At 33.4% G+C, this 27,711-nt stretch overlaps 1 protein-coding gene and 1 long non-coding RNA gene across 2 annotated transcripts in view; both read left to right on the top strand.

Annotated features, from left to right (window-relative positions):
* LOC123674976 (TWiK family of potassium channels protein 7-like) overlaps positions 1–27,711 on the top strand; it is a 621,245-nt gene that overhangs the window by 379,299 nt on the left and 214,235 nt on the right. The window lies entirely within an intron of this gene.
* LOC123674979 lies at positions 361–2,403 on the top strand. The gene is made up of 2 exons (XR_006746728.1): positions 361–955; positions 2,182–2,403. It is a non-coding gene; the product is annotated as an uncharacterized LOC123674979 (long non-coding RNA).

The raw sequence follows: 27,711 nt of genomic DNA, 5'->3' as shown, positions 1-27,711 counted from the left end.
TGAAATTTCGTAATCATTGAACCAATACTGTCCATTACTACAAATCTCGTATTACTTACAATTATTCATTTCTCAAAATTAAATTGAAAATTGATTAATATCAATTTTCAATTCAATTTTAAAATGAAGAATGAATAACGGATAAGAAAAATTTAAAATCACAGGGATATTCATATAGAAGGTGATAACATTCTCAATGAAAACTAACGTCTCATTAAAAAATCAATAAATAACATACATCATATAAGAACTAGGCAACAAAAATTGAAAAATATCTATATCTATCGATATTCGATTAGGTCCATAGATATTAAGATATATTCTCTATATAAAAATTAAAAATATTCTCCTCATCGATGTTGCATATTTCAGTTACTATTATTGGATACTCCTGATCTTGCGCTTTCGTATTCAGATAATTTTATCATCTTCAGACTTTCTCACACGAATGCTTGTATTCGTTTTTGATTTTATTTTCTGTCTACTGAATTCTAATCCAAAATGTTGATATTTCTACATTTCCTGACATATTGCTTGATGGCAGCTATGTTTTTCACTGTGATATATTGTATTTTCGTTGGTGTATCCTATATCTTGGAATTCATTTTTGAAATGGCTAATAAATGTATCGATTATTGCAAGGAACCAAAGACGAGTTTTTAAAAGAATATGGAGTCTTCCTATACCCACAGTTCTGCAATATCTAATAAGTGTTTCAAAATTGTACACATTTATGGATTGTGTATGCGACTCAAGAAATTAATTTCCGTCGATAGAAATGTTGAAATCTTCGAAAAATCATAAAAAATATTAGTGTTCTTCGTGGACAGGTGATAAAATCAAGTGGGCAGTATTTTACTTGACTCATCCTAATGGAGATGTTTGAATTCTTTTCCACTAGGAATTCAGAAAAATCTACTGAGATTTGAGATATATTTTCATCGAATTGTTCGAGGTGAATGTATTTTGTATTATTGATATAAATACTATTGTCTACTCTAATCATCTTGCTATACATTTTCCTTCAGAAGTGTTATTCAAAAATTAATTATTCTGTTAAATATCCATTTTTTGTGTTATTTATTGTCTATATTCTTATATGCTCAATGTCAACAAAAGATGTTTCTGAAATTTTTATCAAAATTTCAAGTCATTATTATTAAAATATAATAAAACAAAAACTGTTGATTCAATTCTGTGATGTACAAAAAAAACGATGTTTTTCAATTACAGCACATAATATGAATTAGTTCCTGATATTGCAGGCTTTTTTAACATGTTTTATTGAAATATATATTTAATTTCTACCGTTAATTATTTGTTGCATCTTTATTTATTCTTGAGATCGATTGGAATAGGATTTTTTGATGATTTTATAACGGAGAAAACAATTAATGTTTCATAATTATGTGAATTCCAAAATTGTATGATTTATCTTGAGGTTATCGTAGTTTTTTCTATCGATTCATTTTATAAAATATTAATCTTGAATACTCCTACCTTGTTTTTTCTCGTTTTATGTAGTGAATTCATAAAATTTGAAAAGAGGTAAAGTCTGACATGAAAAATACTATTTAAAAATTCCTATTTGATTAATTTTTCGCGTAAAAGAGATATAAAGATTAATTGTAAATTCAATAATATTAAAATTGTTTCATTCAATGTTTTTCACGATATAGTGTTCTCCATACCTAACTGAACCCTGAATATTTTTCTCCATTGATATTGTCGATGTCGTATAATATTATATTAACCATATGTAAGAGGATCAACCCTCAATATTTCTCCTAGGTGTCTCGGTAAAAAATTTGAATGAACCATTAATCTTCAAATTACTAAAATTTGGGTAAAAACTTCACCCTTGTTAGTGCAATGCATAATTCGCTTCCATAAAATAAAAACAGTTTTAAAAAAACAAAAGTTTCAAAAAGACAAGAAATTGATAAATGATTGTGCGCTTCAGGTTCAAGAATTTCACTTTGATATGAATTTGAGGAGATGCAAAATTCGACTGCGCTTGAAAGGTTACAACTTCCAGTCATAATCAGTTATAGTTGAGAACCATACGCGTACACAAAGTATATTTCTCAGTTTGGACTATCCATTGCTAAATATACAAAATGTTCGCTTTACTTGCCTTATTTTGGAACACGATCCTCATACCGATATGTATTCTTGCAGATTCGCTCATGCGATACTTTGCTGTCAATTACCATCACTATTACTTAAACGAAACAATAACATTATAAACTTGATTCGATAAAAACAGAAAGTTATGGATGACGTAGAAGAGCGATCATGTGATAACTTACATTGGATAGATATGGATATTTATTCTGAACAAATTTGAAGATTTTGATCAATATGGTATGTTCAATCAATAAACGCTTATAAATAAAGAAGTCGTCAGATGAACTAAAAAATGAGCCCTTGACACTGATAACACCTCCAAAAATTGGCTTCCACTTATTCAAAAGATCAGATATATTATTGAAATAAACATAATAATAATTTGTTGCAGTGGAATCGTTTTTTTTTAATGTGTTTTTATTATTAGTATTATTAATAGTGATTCACTATTAGTTTATTTCTATAGTAGGTACTGTTGATGATATAATGAATACTTATGTCCTATATATATATATCTTCCAATTTACAAATTCTCAACGGATTTTTCAAAAAGAAATCTGAATACCAAGTATATTGTGATGAAATTGAAATTTTATAAAATTGTGACATTTTTCATTTATTTGGTTCAATTAATTGCTGGAATATTTATTCAACCTTTTATCGAAACCATATGATGAATTATAATTTGTACTTGTGATATCTTCTATATGAATGTGATTTTATTATTATTGATTCAATATTGGATCATTTGTGAAATACCTACTTTCGATGATATACGCTAATAAATATATATACGTCTTAAAAATTTTCAATTCACAAATCCTCAGTGGTTTTTTTACAAAAGAATTCTGAAGACATACAAAGTATGTATGAATTTGAAATACCTATTGAAATGATAATAAAAAACTGGACCGAAAACTTCCATATGGGTAACCTAATCTCAGTGATATCAACAAACAAATGTTTCTGATGTCAATAAAAATCGAGAGGTTATATTTTATGGAAGACAAGAAATAATAACTACTCAATTATGCTGGGTAAAGTTCCATAAAAAAAATTATTTTACCAACATCAGGTCGATTCACATTATGTGTTTTTTTTTCAATCATATCACGAATGAAACTTGAGAAGAAACACTATGGTTCATCAATTCTTTTCATCGTATGGAACATTAAAATTATTGAAAAAAGCACTGACCTGGAATCAGGATTCCAATTGCACCTTTGGAGACCTCAGAACTAAAATGTTAGGTATGATTTATTTATAGCATATGTAAGGTTCCTTGAAGACATTTTAATGAATAAGAAGTAGGTACTTGGGCCCATTTCATCCATTTCGAGAAAAAATTCATATGAATGTCCTACTTTCTGATATACAGGTACAGGCTCGGATACAGGACAATGAAGTTTGATCAGCTCAAGTTTGAACGATCAATCGATTCATTTATTACTCAATTTTTGGAGAAGAAAAAGTAAAAATGAAACATTTTTTACAATAAATTCTCGTCTTACACCTAGCTTGTTTTTAAAGATGAATAATGAGAATAATATATTATATTATAAGGCATATATACGAGCGGGAAGCTTGTTTATCAATGGCAAGAAGTACTCAGTTGATCAACTAAGAGGAAAATCTAGAGTAGATACGCAGTCCTCCTCTGCTCAAAACGAAGACGAAGAATCTAGATCCCAATCTGCCGTAGATACAAATTGGTCATCAAGTGCGCCCAATAGTCCAGCTCCAGTAACCCGATACAAACAAATGCTAACAGAACACGAACATTTACAAGTAGAAGAGGATTTGAGAGTGAACAAAGAAATAGCATCCATCAATCAAGTGCTTAGCAAAGCAAAAGATTGGGAAGAATTGGGAAGGACGAGATCACAATCTTCGGGAAGCGTAAAGAAAGGAAAGAACACCAAACTTACCGATATCAAGCAAAAGAAAGGAGGCTGAAGCTTCTGGCAAATTCCGAGAGGCAGTGCAGACAACCTCCAATTGAATTTGTAATTGTTTTTGTTTTTATTTCTACTTTGAATATTGTATGTTTGTATATATATATATAAAAAACTGTAATTTTGTTGATGTTATGGATCCATTTTTGAGGGACTTTGAAGGGGAATTATATAGGGCTGAATATGTGTCTTGTGTAGGGAATCTGAAAGTTCACAATGTGGGATCAAAATTTAAAATTATTCATGATAATATTAGAAGCATCGAAAAGAATTTCGATGAATTTCAATTATTGTTGAGAGAGTACAATGAGGGATTTGATGTTATCGTTTTGACGGAAACATTTATTATATCGGATTTGAGATTCTATGATATTTGTGGATACTCATGTGTGTACAGTGGTGGGACTTTTAACAAAAATGATGGTGTCGTTATCTATATTCGGAATAATTTGGAGTACAATGTACGGATAGTACCTATAGGGCAAAGTAAAGCTCTAGAAATTGCCATAACTCTAGAAAACCAAAATGTTAAAATAACTGGCATATATCGCTCACCGAAGAGTTGCGTAAAAATTTTCAATAGACACTTGAGTGACTACGTTGCCAATGAGAACTCGAGTGATTATCATGTCATAGTAGGAGACATAAACATAAACCTTCTATCAAACCATGAAGATATCGACGAATACAGGAACATACTAAGTTCATTTGGATATGAATCTTACATCAATGATATAACAAGACCTTCTGGACGTAGTTGCGTCGACCACTTCTTTCTTAAATGCCGAAAGCCCCATCCAAATCAGGCCAAATCGTTTATCGTCGGCACAGATGTTACTGACCACTACACAATACTTCTTTGTCTCGATAAAGTGGACACACCTCAGGAAAAGCGTATACAACATTATAAATATTATATCAATTACAAAAAACTGAAGGATGAGTTGGGAATGATTGATTGGCAGGGATTGATGGAGGAAAAAGAAGTAGATTCCATTGCAGAGTTATTCATTGAGTTATTGAACCAGCACACACAGAGGAACACAACAAGGATCAGAATCAGTTATAGAAAATCAGGAAAAAGTGAGTGGATTACCCCTGGATTGCTCAAATCGGTCAATAGAAAGAACAGCTTATACAAGGAAATGATGAAAAATCAAGGTAACGTTGAATTGAGACAGCAGTACACAAAATACCGGAATACCTTACAGAAACTTATTAGAAACGCTAAGAGACAATATATGAGTAAAAACATCAAGAGGAATACTTCAAAAACTAAGACTCTTTGGTCATACGTGGATGACCTCTGTGGTAAGTCTAAGCCTGAGACAAAGATAAATTCTATCTATAATATTGAAGGACAGGAAAAAGTGAAGAAGGAGGAGATTGTGGAAGAATTCGGAAAATACTTCAATGAGATAGGAAAAAATCTAGCTGAAACCATACCCCATACACTGGAAATGAATGAAAGAGAGGTGTACTGTGATGAGACATGTTTTCTGTTTCCAACATGTTCAAATGAAGTAAAGGAAATGATCCAGAATCTGAAGAATGGTGGAGCGCCAGGCGATGACGGCATTAAAGTAGAACTCCTCAAGAACATCAAGGAAGAAATAGCGGAACCCATTATGATATTGGTGAATAAATGCTTTGAATCTGGAAGATTTCCCAGACAATTCAAAGTAGGAATCATCAGGCCAATACATAAATCGGGAGAAGAAAACATTATATCCAACTATAGACCTATTTGCCTCATGTCTAACGTGGCCAAAATATTGGAGAAAATACTGAAGACTCGTATCGTGAAATTCCTAGAGAAAAAGAAAATTTTATCTGAAAATCAGTATGGCTTTAGGGAAGGAAAGTCTACAGAGGACGCAATTAGAAGACTAGTCGAGAGAGTATACAGTTGGTTGGACAGTGGGAAAACGGGTTTGTGTGTTTTCATAGACCTAGAAAAGGCTTTCGACACAATTTCACATGGAAAGCTTCTAGACAAACTCTATCGCTATGGATTCCGGGGAAGAGCATGGGATTTGTTGAAAAATTATTTGACAGACAGGCCTCAATTTGTACAGATCGACAACCATAAAAGCAAAAAAAGATTTTTAGAATATGGAATACCCCAAGGGACAGTGCTAGGACCGATTCTGTTCACAATATACGTGAACAGCTTACTGTTGATGAAAAAGAAGGGTGAGGTCATTAGCTTCGCAGACGACACTGCTATACTATACGAGGATGAGACATGGCCGAATTTAAAATCTAAAGCCGAGGAGGATATTTCAAAGATAAAACAATGGCTCGAATCCAATAAACTGACTATCAACTTAAAAAAGACTAAATACTTACCGTTCGCCTCCTACGAATCTGGATTACCACAAATGGGCCCACTGAATATCAACAGAGAAACGTCAATACCTGAAGGTGACGCCATAAAATATTTAGGAATTAAAATAGATAGGCATTTGAAATGGGAGAAGAATAGACACATTAGTCAAAAAACTCAGATGCCTTTTGCCAAGATTTAGACATCTTAAAAAGTACCTAAATGTAGAAGAGCTGATGGAGATATATAGTTCCCTCTGTCAAACTCTGATAAGATATGGTATAATAGGTTGGGGTGGTGCATATGAATGTCATATGAAAAGAGTAGAGATAATTCAGAAATAGTTACTTCGTGTCATCTATAGTAAACCTCTTTTATTTCCATCAGACGAATTATACGCTATGTCAGGGGTAATGAATCCTCACCAGCTATATATTACTCAAATTTTGAGTGCTGTTTTTTCTGGGAAAATTGATCTGCAGCCAATAGAGTGTTCGTATGAAACCAGGAATAAGAATTGCATATTTACACCCAGAGCTGAAAAACGTATCGGTCAGAGATGCTTCTTATACCTAGCACCGAGAATCTACAGGGAAATCCCCAGGGAATTAAGAAATGAGAAGAACATTGGGAAGAGGAAAAGACTCATCAAAGAATGGATTAGACATAGAGGAAGTAGATGTTTCTAATTATTGACTAATTTATGGCGGACACTTACAAACTGATGTGGGAATTTACAGTTCCTACTCTCGAGGATATCGATTTGGGTGTGGGTATAGTGTAAATGGTTTGGGTAAAAATTTGGGATAATATGAATACGTTTAAGTTAAATTAGATATGTTTGTTTTGTTCTCTTTGGACGTTCAGCGGATAATTTTTTGTTCTATTAAATTGTATTTTCATAATGGTAATGGCTTAAGAAATAATGTATACATGAATGTATTCAATTGTATATCGCGTACAGGCTCTTAGCCTCTGCGATTATTGTTTATGATTCAATAAACTATATTATTATTATTATTATTATTATTATATATAATTATAGGTGGGTATTATACATGTATATCTTTCATCGTATTTTCATTCACGTGAATTTCAATCAATGATTGATTATTTTGATACATGTGAAATTTTTCTTTTTCACATCAATCCTGTAATAACCTCATTACATCTTTTTTATTGATCTGACGTTGGTAATACCTCTATGGTCGGTAATATCGTGATTTTTATATAGGGTAACCTAATAAAACTTCCCAATATTTTCCGTATATTTCAAGACAACTCGATTTAATTCAATTGCAATAAAATATTCGAAGTCATAATTCTCAATTGATAGTTATTTGTACCAAATGTTTAAAAATACAAACTTTGCTTAATGTTCACTATTAAAAACATTTGGAGAGAATGCACGTTGAAATCAGTTTATTAATGTTCAATCATTTCATTTTGAAATTCAAATGAATCACTCTGGAGATGAGAGAAGTTTACAGATATTCAAATAGGATTGGTTTACGTATTCAACAATCAACGGTAGAATAAACATTCTTTCAAATTGGTAGAAAGACCGGAAATTGTTGCAATTTTATTTTCTACTTATCATATTGTTTACAATGGATCATGCCTTTAATTTACAAAATTGACGGGATATGAGAAAACCATAAATTAGGATAGAATAAATTCTTCTATTCCTTATGGGTATGAAGTTAGGATGGCAATTTTCAATTTCAGTGGGAGTTATATTTTTGAAAAATATTTTGTATTTTGATTTGCTACATGATGAAAGAATAATAAAACATTAAATGTTTATAGGTTAACAGGATTGATAGAACTTTCGGTGACTGAAAAATTTTTCCCTCTCCCTATTCACTCTAAAACACCACTTGATGTCCAACAGTGCTTCCTTGAAAATTTTCCCATTCATCAGGATATGATAGGAGAGTACAAAACTATTAATTAATTTATAGAGAATAGACAGAATGAACTATATTATTATTATTGAAGTTTTGAGTATTGTATTTCTTCGTCGATAAGAGATGTTTAATGTTTAATGTTTAATGTTTAACTCTATTTTCTCTGATCTCGACTATTTGCTGCAAACGTGAAACCAAATTATGCATTATCCATATCTGCTTCACATTTTTTATATATTTTTCCGGGTATTCTTCGATGTATGACATTTGAGAATATTGTTAATTTATTAGACATGAGACGCATTAGATATAAAATGAAACTCTAGATATAAAATATTCTCTAGGATATGTTTCGTGGAGCAGATTTCCTTGAACGATGTACCCAAGAAATTAATGTTGTTTTCATCAATTTTTTTTCTGTTGTTCAAATCAAATCAAATTAATCTTATCAATTTGTTATTCTTCTCATGAAGTCCTGGTGATACTTTATTTCAGATCTTAGTATAGGAACAGAAATATTTTCGTTCTTCTGGATATGATGATGCCTGCTGTCAGGGAGTTGGTCTTCCATATGTATCAACTCTATGCATCAAAAGCTTCTTGTACATAGTTCGTTATTTTTAAAAAGTTTATTTGGAGATCCTTGCTTAAATAATCCACATATTTATCTCATTTCTTTGTGTATGATGAAAATGTCATGCTTCTCCTGTATTGCTTCGATACCTTCACACAAATCATCATGATTCACTATAACACTTCAAATGAGAAATATTGACTCCGGTCCTAGAATATTGAAAAAATTAATATGTCTCTGACTCGAGCTCTGTATGTGTCGAATAGATCCCAATTTCTAAAAAAAAATCCGGCGATCAGTTTTGACCCTGTATATTAAATATAAAATACTTATATTTCGCCCATAACAAGAGTTATACATTTGAAAAATCTCAAAATGAGAGGGCTAAACGTTAAATTGAGAGTACGAATAATTCTTTCCCATTTCTTTTTTTATTGTAAAATTGGTTAATTCGAAAGTGAGTTGTTAATACTCTTTTGAAATAATTCAAGCACTAAGCTCCCAAGAACATAACTGACTTCATATTCCAATTGAAGAGCCTGTAATATATTGAACTATTGAACTTCAGAAAGGTTTGACTTATTGAATAAATATTTATCATGAGTATTAGTACAAAATATTAAACAACCTTAGGGAAGTTGATCAAAATAGATATCCCTCCCAAAATATGTAAATACATTATTGATATAACGACCTCAAAAATATCAGATAATTCGGGGGAATACTAATTTTATAATTTCGACGTCATTCGCCTTCCAAAAGTTTCTTCGGAGATTTTGGAAGCTATGAATTTCGTTACGATAATCGTTTTAAATACTGCATCGAAACTTTCAGAACGAGTTCACAATCCCTTCTATCTAAAGCTAAAAGTCATGTAAATCAATAAAACGACTAATTTCACAAAAGTTTGTGAGAAACTGAGCCTTTTTCACTGTGATAATTAATACAATTATTTTGTCAGTAAAGACCTAGATATTAATTTCTATCCTATTTGAAGTCTAGAATGAAAAACGCTAGTTTGAAGCCTATCTTATGGGATATTGGAGTTGAAAGAGAAAAATTTACAGTGTTGATATGGAAATAGATTTTTTGTTTGATTATTCCACAGCCATATTTTTCCGAATATTCATTCGGTTTTTTTTAACAATGCTAAATCAATATTGGAGGATAATACTCGAAGGCTTCCCATACTAATTCGGATATCCTAGGAATCTAAACCCCAATTCCTATGAGGTCTAATTTGAATTCCAAAGCTAGCGTGAGCCATAATGAAATAACTGAAACTTTGCATCACCGTAGATCACATACGGGAAAGTTACCAAAGAAACTGAATTTAACTTCTCGCCCAAAATTTTCGAAGACTATGTAGTGAAATTGATTCATGTCCCCATCTTATATGCATGATTTGAATCAAACTACGTTGAATTTTGTATAAAGCCGATAGCTTCATTCTCTTCTTCTCTCGATTCAATCCGGTTTATCTCGCAATTGACAGAATATGTTTCCTCCATATAACGACAACATCGCCAAATAGAAAGCCAATATTCCAGATCTCATTTCCAATTTCAGGTAGCCGATTTGATTTTTCGTTACACTGCACGGATATTGGATACCGAACTTCATATCTGAAGTCTTTTTGTTATTTTCCGGTTTCTTACTCCTCGTTCTGTAGGTGGGTTATGCTTAATCCAATATATTGATCTATTCGGTGAAATAACAGAGTTTCATTCAATCTGCATCCCCGTTTTGATAAATATTTTATTCATAGCATTTAAGATTCAATATATGGAAAACGCCCATTGTTAATTCGATTATTGACTGAATCTCAGATGATAAAATCACTCAAATAAATGTTGCCGTTTTTAAATGAAGGTAGATCATTTTCGTTTCTCACAAAAAAAATGTCTCAAAAATATTGCTTCACATATTTATTATCAATTCCACATTTATATATCGTAAATTATTCAAGGGATGAATTTTTCCAAATGTTTAACCCGTTTGCAGGACGAGTGAAACAACATATGGGTTATTATAATAGCATAGTATTTGATGGATAACGGACAATTTTTTAATTCCGGAAAAATTACCTTCTCGAACGGGACTCGAACCCGCAACCTCTGAATCTCTAGGTTCAGCGCTCCACCACTAAGCCACCGTGGAAGTTGAACGTTCCATACCGCATACGAGGAACCGCTTCTCCCGGAATCAAAGGGATACTACTAACAGTAGTTAGAAGCGGTTCCTCGTATGCGGTATGGAACTTTCAACTTCTACGGCGGCTTAGTGGTGGAGCGCTGGACTGAAAATTCGTAAGTTCCGGGTTCGAGTCCCGCTCGAGGAGGTACTTTTTCCGGAATTAAACAATTACCTGTAAGCCATCAAATATTATGCTATTATAATTAATTTTAGACAAAAATTTTCCAGATATAAGTTATTCACAACCGATCCTACTCTACAGTTTCAACTCAAAAGTAATAAATTTATTGGTGAGTTATCAAAAGATCACATAATAAATTCTCCAATATCAAATAAATTAAAAAACATTATGCATTATCTCACAAACCAACGCGGCAAATACGAATATTCGTACCTGAGTCTGTATCTTACCAATTCATCTATTATCGATTGATAATAATGATATAATATGATATATTTATTGATTCCTTAAGACAAATGTATGAGACAAGTCGATGTTCACAAAATATCGAAAGTATAAACAAATAATTTCTCATTCAAATTCAACAAGAACAAAAGAGAAATAAAATTTCAACAATGTGAATAATCATTCATAGAGGGTCCTATCTCCAATCACCAATCCTATCTGGAACTAAATAATAAAATTCACCAAAAAAAATTTTCTTTATAGAGATATAATGAACAGGGTCGGATCAAATATGGCAAGAATATAAGCAACTCAGAAATTTCACCACCTACAAAATACGAGAAGCTGAAAGGAGATATTATGTTGGGGTTATACATACAGAGAACAGTTGGAATATATGGAAGAAGCTCAAACACTTATTACCTGGTAAAGACAAAGAATGTTTACATAGAATTAAATTCAAAAAACAACTAATTGAAAATGAATCCGAAATAGCCGATAAATTCAATGATTTCTTTATCGATAGTATAAAAAATATAGTAATGAATATCAAGAAGTATAACAATTATGACAGATATCTATCTAATATTGAAAAATATGAAAACTTTACAAATTTCAAATTGCTCGGTATGAAAGAGTTGAAGCACATTATGATGTCTCTCAAAAACACATCAGGACAAGATGATGGTATAAATACAATGGTTGCTAGGGATATGTTTCAAGCAGTGGGAAATAAGTTGCTGGATGTCGTCAATACGTCATTGGAAAGTGGAATTTTTCCGGAGAAGGGGAAAACATCGACGGTGATACCAATACAAAAGGTCAATGGGACGTTTGTTTGTGAAGAATTTCGGGGAATAAATACGGTGCCAGTGTTAGAGAAGGTGCTTGAAATTGCGGTGAAACAACAACTCGTAGAATATTGTGATCGAAATAAAATCCCACTAAAAACCAATCAGGTTTTCGAGTGGCGCATTCTTGTGAAACTACATTGTTGAATAGTTGTGACAAGTGGATGGGGGGATATTGACAGTGGTAAGATGATATTGGTAGTGTTTTTGGACTTTCAAAGAGCATTTGAGACAATTGATAGGAAATTACTGTTACTTGAAATAAAAAAACTAGGGTTATCTGGGAAAGTTTTTCAGTGGTTTGAGTCATATTTGACAGGAAGGACGCAAAAAGTAAAATTCGGAAATTTTGTGTCATCAATTGGGAAAAATGAATTTGGGGTACCTCAGGGTACAAATTTGGGAACAATTTTATTTCTATTGTATATAAATGATGTAGTGAAATATGTAAGTAATTGTAAGATAACTTTGTTTGCGAATGATACTATGATATATGTTTCTGGATATGATGTTGAAATTTTGTTCAAATTAGTTAACGAGGATTTGGATAGGTTGTTCATTTGGCTTTGCGACAATAACTTGAAAGTCAATATAAAAAAATCGAAGTATATGTTAATAGGTAGTGAATATAGGACACGTAGTACCGACATAAGTAATTTCAAAATAAAAATTGATAAAGATGAAATAGAGACGGTTACTAAAATGAAATACTTAGGATTGATTTTAGACGAGAATTTAAAGTTTCAGTTCCACGTGGATTATATCGCAAATAAAATGTCCAAAAAGGTTGGTTTCATATCTAGAATAAGGGGTAAAATTTATATGAATACGTCACTGATGTTGTTTAGATCATTGGTACTTCCTCATGTGGATTATTGCTCGTCAGTTATGTTTAATTTAAATAAAGGTAGCATAGATAGGTTACAAAAAGTGCAAAATAGAGGTATGAGAATTATTTTGAAATGTAACAAAAGAACTCCCATAAGAAATATGTTGAATTGTTTGAAATTGATGAGTGTCAATCAAAGGATCATTTATAGAACATTAGATTCAATATTCAAAGCAAGGAATAAAATGTTACCTGAATATTTGAGTGAAAACCTTAAATTTGCTAATGAGATACAAAATTATAATACACGACGTCGAGATGATTTTTACATAGAAAAAGTTAATATTACATTAATGAATAAATCCACATTTAGTTATCTTCAATAATCTACCTGAAAAGATCAAATATTGTAATAATTATAGAGAATTCAAAAAATGTTTAATGAGTTATATTTATGAAGAATTTAATTAAGTTAGTGGATTATATTTGTATTATTTTCAATAGCCGAGTGCTAAATAAAGTTTATTATTATTATTATTTTAAGACTTATTTTTTCGAATGACAAGCTTTTTTTTGAAGCTTTGTCTGGAAAAGTGAATTCACAAACCTTATGCATTATATTATAACTATACAATTTGAACCTTTCTCCTTTTAGATAATATTTCACACTAAAAATAATAAAATTGTCCGTTTCAGAGGAACATACCCCTACTTTTGAAGTCATTATTTTTGGATAATCATTCTTTTTTTGGAAATTATTGATAAATTGAAACCAAATTAAACATTTATTGAAGAACAATAATAACCCTATAAGACTAGTCAAAGCTGTCTTAACAATTCATAAAAATCATATGAATTCAATAGTTGAAAGGAAAGTAAAAACGACCTGACAAAAAATATGATACCCAACTGTCAACTCGCTTTTTGTCCTCTCAAAACAGCAGGGAACATTTTTAGCTAATTCACTGAAACCTATTTCAGTTCATTCAATGAAATATAAGAAAAGCAGTGGTATGATAAAACAATATTTTAAAAATAGAATATATCAACACTCTCATGACTGCAGATAAATTAATAGGAAAAAAATAAAAAACAGAGACGCCCATCATCGATGATTATGATTCTCAAAATGTACGGATATAAGACAGGGAAAATAGTTATTTCGAGCGATGTAAAAGCAAGATGAATAAAATTTCAATGAATAAAACAATCAATTTGTGAACTGATATAGAATTGCTCACTGTTATTTACAGTAATCTAGTAAGAAATATATTAGAAATAAATAAACTGTGCAAGAAGTACAATTCAGCCTATTATTTCAATAGTGAAATAAAAATAACAGGATGAATCAATATTATTTCAATTCAATTTATGGACACGAAGAAGACAATTATAGCTTTATATACCGTGAAGTGTTATATAATTCAAGTATGAGTGTGATGATTCCTATATTGCGTAAAATTCTGACTGATTATTCTGCGTTTGAAAATATTTTCGATTTTAAGTGATAATCTTCTCGAATTTCATTTGGTCCTGCCTCGGATTCTGGTGAGGCGATCAACTAAAAATTTCGCATGAAAGTAGAAACTATCATTTCGCATTTCTATGAAAAATTTTTACTTCATCGAATACGACTTCTCGAAATTATCAAGAAAACGACATTTCAAACGACCAAATTTTGTGTAATTGGGTTTGGCGCAGGTTGAGATTTATGACCAGAAAACCAAAAGAAGTACATAAATTCAGTCAGTACTTGCAAGCATTCAAAATTAATATAATAACCAAACAAAATTATCCAGTTCTGAGAAAAATACACTCGAGATTCTTGAATGACCTGAAATAATTCTACCTCTTATCGCAAAACACACTCCATAATGAAATGAAATACGCTCCAAGCTCCCTGAGGAATAATCCCGAAGTTCATATCTATTCATATTTAATGAAACGACTCCTGAACGTAAAGACTATATGACGGCCTCTCGCATAAAAATAAATTCCAAATAACCTTTCGAGGATTTCTACGGGCTTCAGTCTGGGCGTTTTTCGAGAAGAAATTGGCCTCAGAAATTCTCAAGAGAAACGGAATAGAGTGAATCACCATTATTTTTCAGCTGCGCTGGGGTATATCGCATAATTATGCACAATGAGGTGTATAAAATATGATTTAAGTTAACGAATGTGAGGCACTTATTCATTGAGTTTGATATGTGGATTCTGGAGAGAATGCCCTGCTCATATTCACTTTTTCATTTTGAATCTCCAGTATTCTTCTCAAGAAATAATCTACTCGAAAACCTGGCCGCAACTAGGGCCTGGACCAAACCAGAATCGAATTTCTCGATATAATTTTCGATAGCAGAAGATGAAAGTTCTTTAGAATGATGATAAATGATTTTGCGAATATATTCTAAAAATCTGTATCGCAGGTCCATTTCCGAACCTTCTAAACATTAACTTAATATACAGGGTTATTCACCAATAACCACGATGGACTATTAGATATATGCAAATCATAGTCAGAATTTCGTTCGGAAATTTTGCATTTTGGGGTGTGTGACAATGATCTTTTTGACTAATATATTTTCAATTCTCTACAACTTTCGGTTATAAGTTATAACGCAAATAGACTACTACTTCCTTATTTCAAAAGGAAGAACCAGTATATCATTGCATCATTAGATAGCTCATTTAATGATAATTTCAGCAAATTTGCATGATTTGGGTATAAACTTAACGGTTCATCAGATCCTTATAAAAAAATTGTAGTGACGAGAATTCATATTTCCTTATTATATAACTCATGTTCTGATGAACCAATAGAATCCGTAAATTTCCAATAGTTACGGCGTATTGATAAATGGATATACCCTTGACGACGTGGTATAATCGTTTTGGTGTTTCGCCTCCTGCCATATTGGGATAATTTTCATAGTTACATTCTTGAATATTCGACAAAAAAATAAATTAATGGAATATTTCCAAAAATAACGTTAAGTCGTTAAGTGATTTTTGCTTTGAAAACTATTTGTTGGTAGAACAGTTTTCTGTATAACAAATGTGACAAATAATAGATGAATTCGTAACAGGAGAGTTCTGAATACCAACATATAATAATAATATTGAAATCTGTGTCAATCTGAGATATTCTCGCACGTTCTAGAAGGTTCTGCAGAATGAAGGAATTTTCCACATAGAAGAAGAGAATAGTTATTTATAATACAAGTGCAGAAGGCATTGATATTCTTCCACGAGTTCAAAATTCAAAAACGAGCCACGAAGTGGCGAGTTTTGGAATGAACGAGTGGTAGAATGAGCCTTCTGTACGAGTATTATACATTATTTTCTCTAATTCATTGCATTTTCATTGAAATTAATGAAATATTTCCATAAATATAATTTAGTGATTTTTGCATTGAAAAATGTTGGTTGGCAGAACAGATTTCTTTAAGGCAATTTGATGAATTGACAGATAAAGCCGTAGCGGAAAGTTGGAGTGCCAACATAGAATAATAAAATATAACTATGAAAACTGTGCGTTTCTGATATATTCTCGCACGATTTTGTTCTACAAGATGTGGAAGAATGAACGGAATAACCACAGAATTAGAGAAAATTCTTTTTCAGCTTTTAATTATCAATCTAGCATTTCTCCTCAAATGCACACTTGAATTTTGATTCAGGAGGAAAATGAAAGAACAACACCAATTGTAGAATGACTTTCCATATCAGGAATTCACATTCTTGCGGAATGATTGATCGCTTTTTTGCTTTCCCATCAATCACTACGTTGACAATCCTTTTCCACTTCATTTGTTCTGTATACGCATATTCCTCACAGGATTTCGATGAAGTGCTCTCAACTTTATAATATATTACACTATATCTTCAAAAAGTTGCCGACTTCAAAAAGTACATCCAATGATGGATTGAATTTCTATCTGCATTTGATCGGAACATACTGTCGATAAACATTCGAATATCATCCCAATTTGTCTGTTAATATTTGGCACATAGAAAGGTAGACAAGATTTGCGTTGCATGATTTGGAGTATAATTTCTACGTTTTAATATTCAATAATTCAATTATCAGTATTTTCTATTTATCTCCTCGCAAAAAATAGTATAACACCGTAGGCTTGGTTATCACTACGTGGAGATTTGGTTACTTACATTAAAGTGTACATTTTAGGTTTAGGCTGCCAGTTCTGTATATTTACAGTGGGTTTAGTTGTTTCCATATCCGATTGGTAGAGTAAATTGAATTTATTACTCCGAATCATGTAATTTTTCATAGCGATAACAACATTTCTCTTAAATGTGTAATAATATGGATTTCGAAGTTTAAAGGAAAAAAATCTGAAGTACTGCCCTGGATATACATAGGCGTACCGGCGTACGTATAGCTGAAGGATATCCTTCTGAATATAAGATTTTGTGTTGAAGAAAAATGAAATAGTATAAATAAGCATTTCTCTTTTTTTCGTACTCATAGTGATTACCTTATTACATAGGCGTACAATTTCGCTTCCGCCGTTTTTTTCTCGAAATTCAAAGCTTTATTCTGAAAAACTGGTTATTCATTTATGATTCAAAGTATGGTTCATCACTGGCCACTACTTTCTCCCATCTTCCGGGCAGCGAAGAAATCCCGCGTTGAAAAAACTGGTCATCTTTTGAAGTGATCCCTGAATCGATCCAGTTTTCTACTTCTCCATAAGACCTGAAGTGCTGGTCATCCAGGCCGTGTGTCATTGATCGAAACAAGTGATAGTCCGAGGAAGCAACGTCTGGAGAATACGGCGTGTGGGGTAAGACTTCCCATTTCAACCTTTTCAAGTATGTCTTGAGCACTTTCGCAATATGAGATCGAGCATTGTTATGATATAAAATCACTTTATCATGTCTCTAGTTGTATTACGGCCATTTGTCTTTCAATGCTAGGCTCAAACACATTAATTGCGTTCGATAACGATCGTTTTTGATTGTTTCAGTCGGTTTTAACAACTCATAATACACTACCTTGGAACCGTGAATATTCGAATCGGGCGTCGATGTGAAGGCATAGCTGGTCTATCCCCACAATTTTCTGCGCTTGGGATGATCGTAATGAACCCATTTTTCGTCTCCAGTCACAATGTGATGCAAAAACCCCTGCCGTCTCTGCCTTGCAAGCAGCTGTTCACAATAAAACAAACGCCGTTCAACATCTTTCGACTTCAACTCGTACGGTACCCAATTTCTATTATATGATTCTGAATCATCCCCATGACTTCCAGCCGTTTTAAAAAGGCTTACTGCGTCACTTCCAAGGATCCTGCCAATTCATGTTACGTTTGATAAGAAACTTGATCAAGTAATGCATCCAATTCTGCATCGTCGAAAACCTTCTCTCTTCCACAATGGTTGGTTTTCGACGTCAAAATCACCGTTCTTGAAGCGGCACATTCTTTAACTAATAGCAGCCTCACCATGGATTTTTGAAAGCATTCGATGAGCCTCAGCCGCAGATTTTTTCATATTAAAGCAGGAAATTAAAAAGTTAAACAAATGACGAGAATTTGACTCGTAAAGTGAAATGTTTAATCGGGAATAACTTTATGATGCTGACACAAATTGACTAATATTTCGATGACGTTATGTTCACAAATACGTTATTGTATAACATCTACAATCTATTTATTTTGACTACCACTTACCGGAACAGCCATATATTGCAAAACGGCGGAAACACTATTATTCACCTAATATTGAAATTGCATGAAACGTTTTAAGGGGTTGTATGGAGTGAACATACCCACAAAATTCAAACAAAATCGTATTGCTGATTTCCAAATTATGGATATAAAAAATTCAATCAAATTTTCATGAAACTAAACTAACTTACTATAGAAACAAACAGTCTTAGAATCCACAACGATCAACTTTTCGGAAAGGCCTGAATGACCTGCATTCACAGCCTATGAACAGTCACTCATGTTACACCCCGTATATATACCATGTATCCCAATTATTTCACGTGAATTTCAATTAATCTTGTGATTGATTATTTTAATACATGTGAAATTTGTTGAATTTTTCTTTATACTCCAAAATGAGATTACTGACTTACATCTCATTTATTGATCTGATGATGGTAATGCCGTGATTTAAGATAAGATAACCTTTAAAAAACTTCCTTATATTTTCCACTCATGTTACACCGAATATCAATAATGATCTACATTAGGACAGGGTGTCATCTTTGAATGGTTCAGGGAAACTACTCAATCATCGTCTTCAAACTATCACTCCCTCGATCCCTATCTTCCCATCGCCTCCCAACCTTTTACACTATTTGCTACTATCTCCATCATCAGAATACCGACCAGAGTTCGAACACCTTTTCGGTGACAAATGGCGTGAGATCAAAGTCATGACTAATCTCGGTGGAGCTCCTAGCGACGGTATATTACCCGGAAGATAAATTGTAGGTCGTGCACCGATATTTGTCAGCGGCTCAAAACCGAGGCTGTAGAGTTTCAGCCGAACGTAGAGGGCGGACGCGGGCCATAATTCAAGAGGAACGAATGCAACGAAATGCAGGCATTCCTACAATTCCCTATCAACCGGATTGCGATCTTTGGAGTTCAGACTGAAAACAGTAACGGGAGTTGAATTCCATTATTTGGAAGTCTAGATCAAAGATTTCCAGATTATTGCTATTATATTTTTCCATACTTTCTTAAAATGTTCACCTTGTTCCGATGTTTTCTATATCTTTGTTTGTATCAGTATCTATACCTGTGTCTCTATTTGTATTTATACTTCTATGTATCTGCATCTGCAAAAATAGCAAGTTACAAATTTAGAATTACAAAACCCTATTATTTTAGATGTAAACAATTTGATTTGCTAAAGAGGAGCTAAGATCAGGGAGAGAGGATTTTTCTTAAACAGATTTGGAAAATTCACTGGGAAACCTAGGATTTAGCGTACAAATCTGCAAGTTGCTCTGGCTCCAATGGAACAGTGGAAGAATCGAAACATGAGTGCTATGCCATATCAAATAAAAATCTGGTCTTCGCGAACGGCCGCTGGCAAGCGTAGAGGGAGATCTATTAATCGGGTCTGAAGTCTCTCGACCTGCGTGCGCGATGGAATGAGTAGCAATACAAACATTATGTCCGTTAGATCATATCGGTTTGAACTTAATTATGTTCAGTTCACAAGATGAAATTCAAATAATAAAGTGGTATTTTGGTGGTCAATCAATGCAAGAGATAATGAATTCATTTATTGTTGCCTTTCAAGGAAGGACGATACCTTCAAGATCCGCAATTTCGAAAATAATTAAAAAATTCGAGACATGGATGTTTACAACAATGTAGTCATTGCAGAATTGATGGACCTACCAAAACCATAAATGAAAACCGTCTGAATAGAGAGGTAGATATGAGTGATAAAACTGTTCGAAATATTTTGAAAAGAAAGGGTTATCAATTTTATAAGGTTAAAACAACACAGGAGATTTTCCAGAAGACCATGTCAAACGAATGGAATTTTGTGAAACGATGAAGGAAATAAAAAATGAAAATATTTCATTTTTGAGCAATGTCTTATTTACTGGTGAGTCATCGTTTTCCTTGAATAGAAAACATAACCCATCAGTAGTAAGATATTGGTCTAGAAAGAATGAACGTCTAAGTATTCCTGTGCGTACCCAGTATCCTAAAAAACTTAATGTTTGGACTGGAATACTGCGGAATTACATCATTGGGCCATTTTTCATCGACGGTAACCTAAACGCTGCAAAATACTTGGAGCTTTCCTAAAATATAATTAGAGACTCAGAAAACACTCAGCCCTGAGGATTGTCGAGTTTTCAATCAGCTCAACGCTAGAGTCAAGGAGGCTCTCAGAAAGGTCCAGAAGGTGGGAAGAGAAACTAATTTCTCTTTTCACAGAAGATAACAGTGTTTGGCGGATGGCCAAAGCACTGCGCTTAGATAGGAAACCAATCCCACCGATTCACGGTTTGCAAGGAATCGTATGCAGTCCAAAAGAAAAGGCTGAAGCTTTCGCAGTTAACCTCGAAAGCCAATGCAGCTGTAGCCAAAGCGTTTGATAATGTATGGCACAAAGGACTCCTATACAAACTGCTTGCGGCAGGTTTCCCACTCTCCAAGGTCCAACTTATAGCTTCTTATATGCATTGTCGCAATCTTAGAGCCAGAGTTGACGGAGTATTGTCTTCAGAAAGGTCTCTTTCAGCCGTAGTTCCGCAAGGATCTCTGCTGTCTCCAATACTGTTTACAAAGTTTGTATCCGACATGCCAAAAACGGAGAAAACCTCCATGGCACTGTACACTGACGACACCACCATTCTTGGCAGTTCTTGATGTTCCAAAATGGCAATGAAATACCTACAAGAAGCCAGCCATCTACAGACTTCAATCGTGGTTTGCTCGATGAAGAATTGAAGTAAATCCGGAGAAAAGCAAAGCCGTTCTTTTCAACAGAAAGAAAAAAACGGAAAAACGAGGCCAAGTATCTGGTACAGTATATTTGACAAGAAGCTCATTTGGAATCAACACGTCACATCAGCTGTGACCAAGGGAGATGCAGCAGCGGCAGTGTTGCAACTTTGCAAAAGCAGCAAAATGTCTCTTTCCAACAAGCTTCTTCTCCACCATTCGGCCGGTCATGTCTTACGCATCACCGGCTTGGGGATACGCCGCAAAGACGCATCTGCAGAGACTTCAAGTCGTGCAGAAAACGATCCTGAGCCGTAAATGCACCATGGTTTTTCAGAAACTTACGGATACATGATAACCTGCAAATACCATTCCTAGACGACCATCTAAAAGATCTGAGCGTGAACACCTTCATTAAAATGGAAAATCACGCAAACCATCTCATAAGGAAGGCTTGCATGATGAAGAAGCTCCTAGAAAACACAAATGACCGAAGATGGCACTTCTCTAGGAAGTGTGTGTTAAATCCATATCCTTACTGGCACAAAGATTTTGTAATTATTACACAAACCTTCTGAGTGGCATATTGCCAACTTCTAGAGCAGATTAAAATAGCTACCAGAGGTGAATTATATTGAGATGAAGCAGTAAAATGCTAATAGCCTGACTGCAAGAGAGAAAAAAGTTCAAGGTTCATCATTTCCGGCTGAAAATTCGAAAAATACAGATTGTGACGAAATGATAGAGCGATCGATTCCGCGAATAAACGTTGAAAAACCTTAATCATTGATGCATCATCTCAGGTTACGACAAATTTTCCAGCGGAAGATTTCTACAATGAAAGTAAATATCATCATTCAGAAGGAGATGACACGAAATGAATTGTTCAAACACAAAATATATGCTTGCATCAACTTTGAGGGCGAGATAGAATGTATTATTCAATTCACATATTCCTATGGGAAATATTGGAAAAATGTCAGCTCTTCAACAGCAGTTCTACAAGGGCGAAGAATAAATATCTCATTTGAAAATCCAGATTCACAACTGGAAAACTTTAGAAGAGATGGCCTTCAAATGTGTACTTTTTGACGTTTATTCCTTTCGGAATATTCTCTATTATCCTAAGGATATCTGTAAATAAACGATGACCATCGAGAAACAAAATGAATGCAAATATTTGTTTTCGTTGCTTTCATTATTTTTAATATATGAACTGAAGAAAAGAGAAATACAATATTAAATCAAATTCTCTCAATGGGGATATTTCGCATGATTTCTCAGAAAAAAATTATGAAGTTATCGATTCTCATCGACTAACGTGTTTAAACCTATTGAATTGAAGATTATTTCTAATAAATTCTGATTAATGGAAAAGTAAGTTGCCTTTACTCCATTAACAATTCGTGTGTAAAGATGTATTATTTTCTCCAATAACATACATTCATAAATTTGCAAATTTTCCTCGAATCGACATTACTCCATTCCAACATCTTACAACTTTTTTTCATTAAGAGTTCCAAACGGTCCAACCAATATCCCCTTTAACCCACCTAGCATTTGATTTTCCTTTCTTTCCTCCACGTTCTGACGGAAATCTTTTATTTTTCCGTGAAAATAACTTTCAGTTGGACCTCCAGGAATTAGATACTCCATTTAGAGAAGGCCACTGTAACCAACTTGATCAATAGGGCTTATGATGGCAGAGCTACGTGACTCCAATTGAAAATCGACCTTAGGTTTACTTACGCCTCCATGTGGCTAAAATTGATTGAATACACTCGTGCAAAAGTGAAAACACACTTCAGTTAGTTATAAGCGGAACTCTGGCTGGAGTTGGGCAAATTTAATTTCCGAACAAAGGAACTTGAAAGAGTGGGAACGTCGATAATTGGGAAGTTGCTTGTAGCTTTTATCCCGACTTACCACCTATCGATGTTTTTCAACATTGACGGGATCGTTATAAAATTTTTCTATTGTGGAGTGAATGATTGTAGTTTCGTAATACTTGTGAATTTTTACATCCTCAATTTCGAATTTGTTCAATAATCTATTTTTTCGATGTTTCTATAAATATTTCTGAATCTCAGAAAATAGTTTTCATAAAGCCAAAACAACGCAATCAATACAACAAAAAACCCACAAAATAAGATAAGGTATTAATGATCAAATTCGAAATCTATGTATAATAATATACGTAGGTACTTGTTCTTCATTGAAATCATATTTTGTATGTTTGTTTCATCATAACTTTTTTTCATCAGAAATTTATTTATTTATTCATTTATTTATATAATATAAACAATGTTCAACAGGTTTAAACCCAAATACAGAACAAGGAGCATAGAAAAAAAAATGTATACACATATATTACATATTCTGAGAAAAAAAAAACTATAACAAAAATGCTCAGTCAGTCAAAATACTAAGATGTGATATTAGTTATTTATTAATAACTAATTAATAACATAAAATATAAGAAATAATCAATAATAACTTATTATTAATATCAATAGGAAGAATTAGTTGAGGTGGTATTTAAGATTTAATCCTTGTTATAATATATTCCATTTTGAGATACGAATTGAAAAATGTCTTATTTCTTGAGACGGTTTGCAGTTTCCCTGGTCTTTATTCCATTTTCAAATAAATGCTGACAGATAAAATGCCAAGTCTTCGGTTAAACAGAAATGTAATTGGTATTTATTTTTTTGGGGATGAACATGGAAATCATTAAATGCATTTACAGGTTTGTTAGGAGAGCTTGAATTATTGATTCATTTGGATTAATGTTACTTTATTTCAGGAACTTTTCGTTCAGTTTCCACTAATTATAAAACTACTTTCTCATTCGTGAAAATATTTTATTCGAATTCGAATCTATTGCTACAGCAGATGGAATTACAAAAGAGGAGAAAATCTTATTTTTTCATGGAATAACAGTATTCAAAAATTGTCAAGTTTAAATAAACATGAATCACCCAAACACGATTACATGAATGAACCGAAACAATATACTCGTAATAATCAATTTGGAATTCAATTCAGTCTTGGATTACAGTGAAAGTTGTATATTACTATGGAACAGTATTGAACAGATAGCAAAACTTTCAAAGAGAATTGAGAATATGCTATATTACTGGAAAAATATGAGTGTGTCAGAGGGAATAAAATTGGATTAACAAAAAAGTTGAAAAATATATTCAAAGATGAAAATGTAAAATTGCCGTTTACAATAAGAACACATGCAAACTTATAAACTAAATTTAAGGATACAATTCTAACACCATTAAAAAAATAACGTTGTTTATGAAGTCAAATGTGAAGAATGCAAAAAAGTATATGTAGGACAAAGTTCACAATGGTTCGAATGGTACTCCGAATATTTTCATTTACCTTAGGAATTTTAGACATCTCACTCGGTCCCACTAAATCCATTCCGCCTTCTGGTAGTAATTAAGTCGATTAACAAAATGAAAAGTCTTTTCGAAAAGAGTTCGCACAAACACGGAGAAAAAATTAGACGAGACAGTCGAAACACAGCAAATCACAACAAGGGAAAACTCAACCGATTTTCCGCTTCCCGATTAACCTGAATAGTGCAGAATTTTTCCTTCGGCCCTTATCGAGGAGACGACCATGGATCAAGGCTTGCCTCAAATCTATCCTTAGAAGCCACCTTAAAAGAAGTAGGAATATTCGCGATTTCTCGTCGCATCAATGTAGATAATTTGCTCGACAAGCGCGTGAGGCATGCCTCGAATCGTTTACCTCTTAAAGAGGAAGTGAGATGAATATTGTACAAGAATCGTGAGATTGAGGATGGATTAATATCCATCTTCAATAATTTGAAGAGGGGCGTAGTACCGTACCGTATGATGTGAAATTGAGAAAGAAAAAGATTGATTGAATATACGATCAATTCCATTAATAGGTGTTATTTCCAGAATTCATTAATAATAAAAACAATTATATTCATTTCATAGTATAAACATTCAGGGAAACGTCGAGAATAGCAATAATATCAAAAAGGACAGTTTAACAGTTTCACAAATAACAACATTTTTGTACAAACATGAAATATCAAACATCAAAAATATCACAGTCGAAAAATTCAGTACCTCATACATCGCCGTCCTCAATAGCATCCTCTTCACCTCTGTGCTGAAACATTCTTCATGTGGAGCCTTTATACGATCAGGTACCATATTGTAAAATACAGGACCCCAGTGATCAACAAATCGCTGAGTAGATGCCAGACGATAGAAAGGTGCTTTGTTTCGCGTATTATAGGCATGTCTGCTTGAATTTCGGGGAAACTGTAGGATGTTTTTGTGTACATATTTGGCAGAGTGAGAATTTCTACGGTTATGAAAGTTTCCTTGCAGCTATCCCTAGGTGCTTTACCATATATTGCTCTTACTGCCCTCTTTTGAAGTCTCAACACCCTTAACGCTTTGGATGTCGCTCTCCATAAAAGGATACTCTTTGAGGCTACTACGTGAAAGTTGGCAAATTACGCTTGACGAGCTACTACAGTTGAAGCATACATTTTCATTCTTCAGATTGTGAATACTGCCACTGACAATTTTGATATCAGAGAATCGATGTTGGTCTTTCAACCTGTTCCAACCTGTTGTGTTTTGCTCTAATTCACTTTGTTCGTTGGCCTGAAACCACGTCGCCATGCGCTCCAAGACTGTTATTATATGATTTCGTATCTCCGTAGCGTTCGCGCCTCTGACCATAATTGAAGCATCATCAGCATATAGGGTGCCTCCATTGGTTTCAATATTGCACATCAAATCATTAATGTATACCAGAAATAAGATCGGCCCAAGCACCGAACCTTGTGAAACACCTATCCTGACACTTCCAACACTCGATTTTTGATCTAACCACGTTACTATCTGCTCCCGATTTGACAAGTATGAAGTTATAAGTTTATGGTGAGGCACTGCCTCATAGGAAAAGCCGCCACTGATCAGTACTTGATTTATGAGCAACGACATCGATTCTGAGGTAAAAATACATTTATCCTCTTATGTTATCACTACAGTAGTCAAGGACATTGAGATGAATATCAGACCATATAGAAGACCATTTTTTTTAGTTCCCCAGTACAAGGTAAGGCAGGACGGGCAGTAATCGGAAGTAACCCGGAATAATCACTCAATCCCTGCCACGAAAGGGACCCCGAAATTCCCGAGTATCGGGAACGTCATAAATCCCAGAATAAATGAGCCGTGCGACATAAAATGCGAGAAAAAAGAACGCCGACTGCTATCCCGGATGATCTGGAGAGATTCAATCTTTGAGAATCTGCATATAAATGCGAGAAACCAATATTATTCCTCGCATCCGGATGTCATCTCGAATTTACGCAGCGCTGACTCGACATCGCCGTACACAGTGCAAATGGAAATCGCGAACTATCGTATATTTTTCCATTAAGAATGCAGAAGAAGTCGCTGATGAGTTTGAGGATGCTTGGACTTACAGGACGTATGCTTCATTCAGCTATCCTGATGGAGAAACATTTGATAGACATTATTTCAGTTTCTCCTCTTTACAGTCTGGATGAACATATCTGGAAATCCTCACAACACAACATCAACAATACACACGACAAAAAACGGATAATCTGTGAGTAGGGGAGACTGGGAGCCTATATCTTTTTATTTTTATCGTTTTATAAATATTTCTTCATGTTACCTCTATAATTTCGGAAGTAGAAACAATAGTTAGAAGATGGAACCAAATAAAAAAAAAGAGAAATATGTCAAAATCGTTCACACCCTAAGGCAATTATGACAGTGCCTGGGGTTAGTAGTGACATCTTCGAAAATAGACCATTATCCATTGAAATAATTTTAATTCCATAAGAAGATAGATGATCATTTCAATCAGTCAAAAACGTCACCAAAAAAAGGTAGAATTGAGAGCAAAACACGAAAGCAATAATTGTCCAAACGAATAAATAAAAAGATTCAAATGACATCTCCGAGAAAGTTGAACATTCATTAAATATCGAAATCAAATATCAAAAACAAAACATGAAATACAATAACAATACAT

Source organism: Harmonia axyridis, chromosome 3 (genome assembly GCF_914767665.1).
Source record: "Harmonia axyridis chromosome 3, icHarAxyr1.1, whole genome shotgun sequence".
In the NCBI taxonomy this organism is placed as follows: domain Eukaryota; kingdom Metazoa; phylum Arthropoda; class Insecta; order Coleoptera; family Coccinellidae; genus Harmonia; species Harmonia axyridis.
The sequence above is the reverse complement of the archived record's forward strand: the minus strand, read 5'-3'. Positions and strand labels throughout refer to the sequence as shown.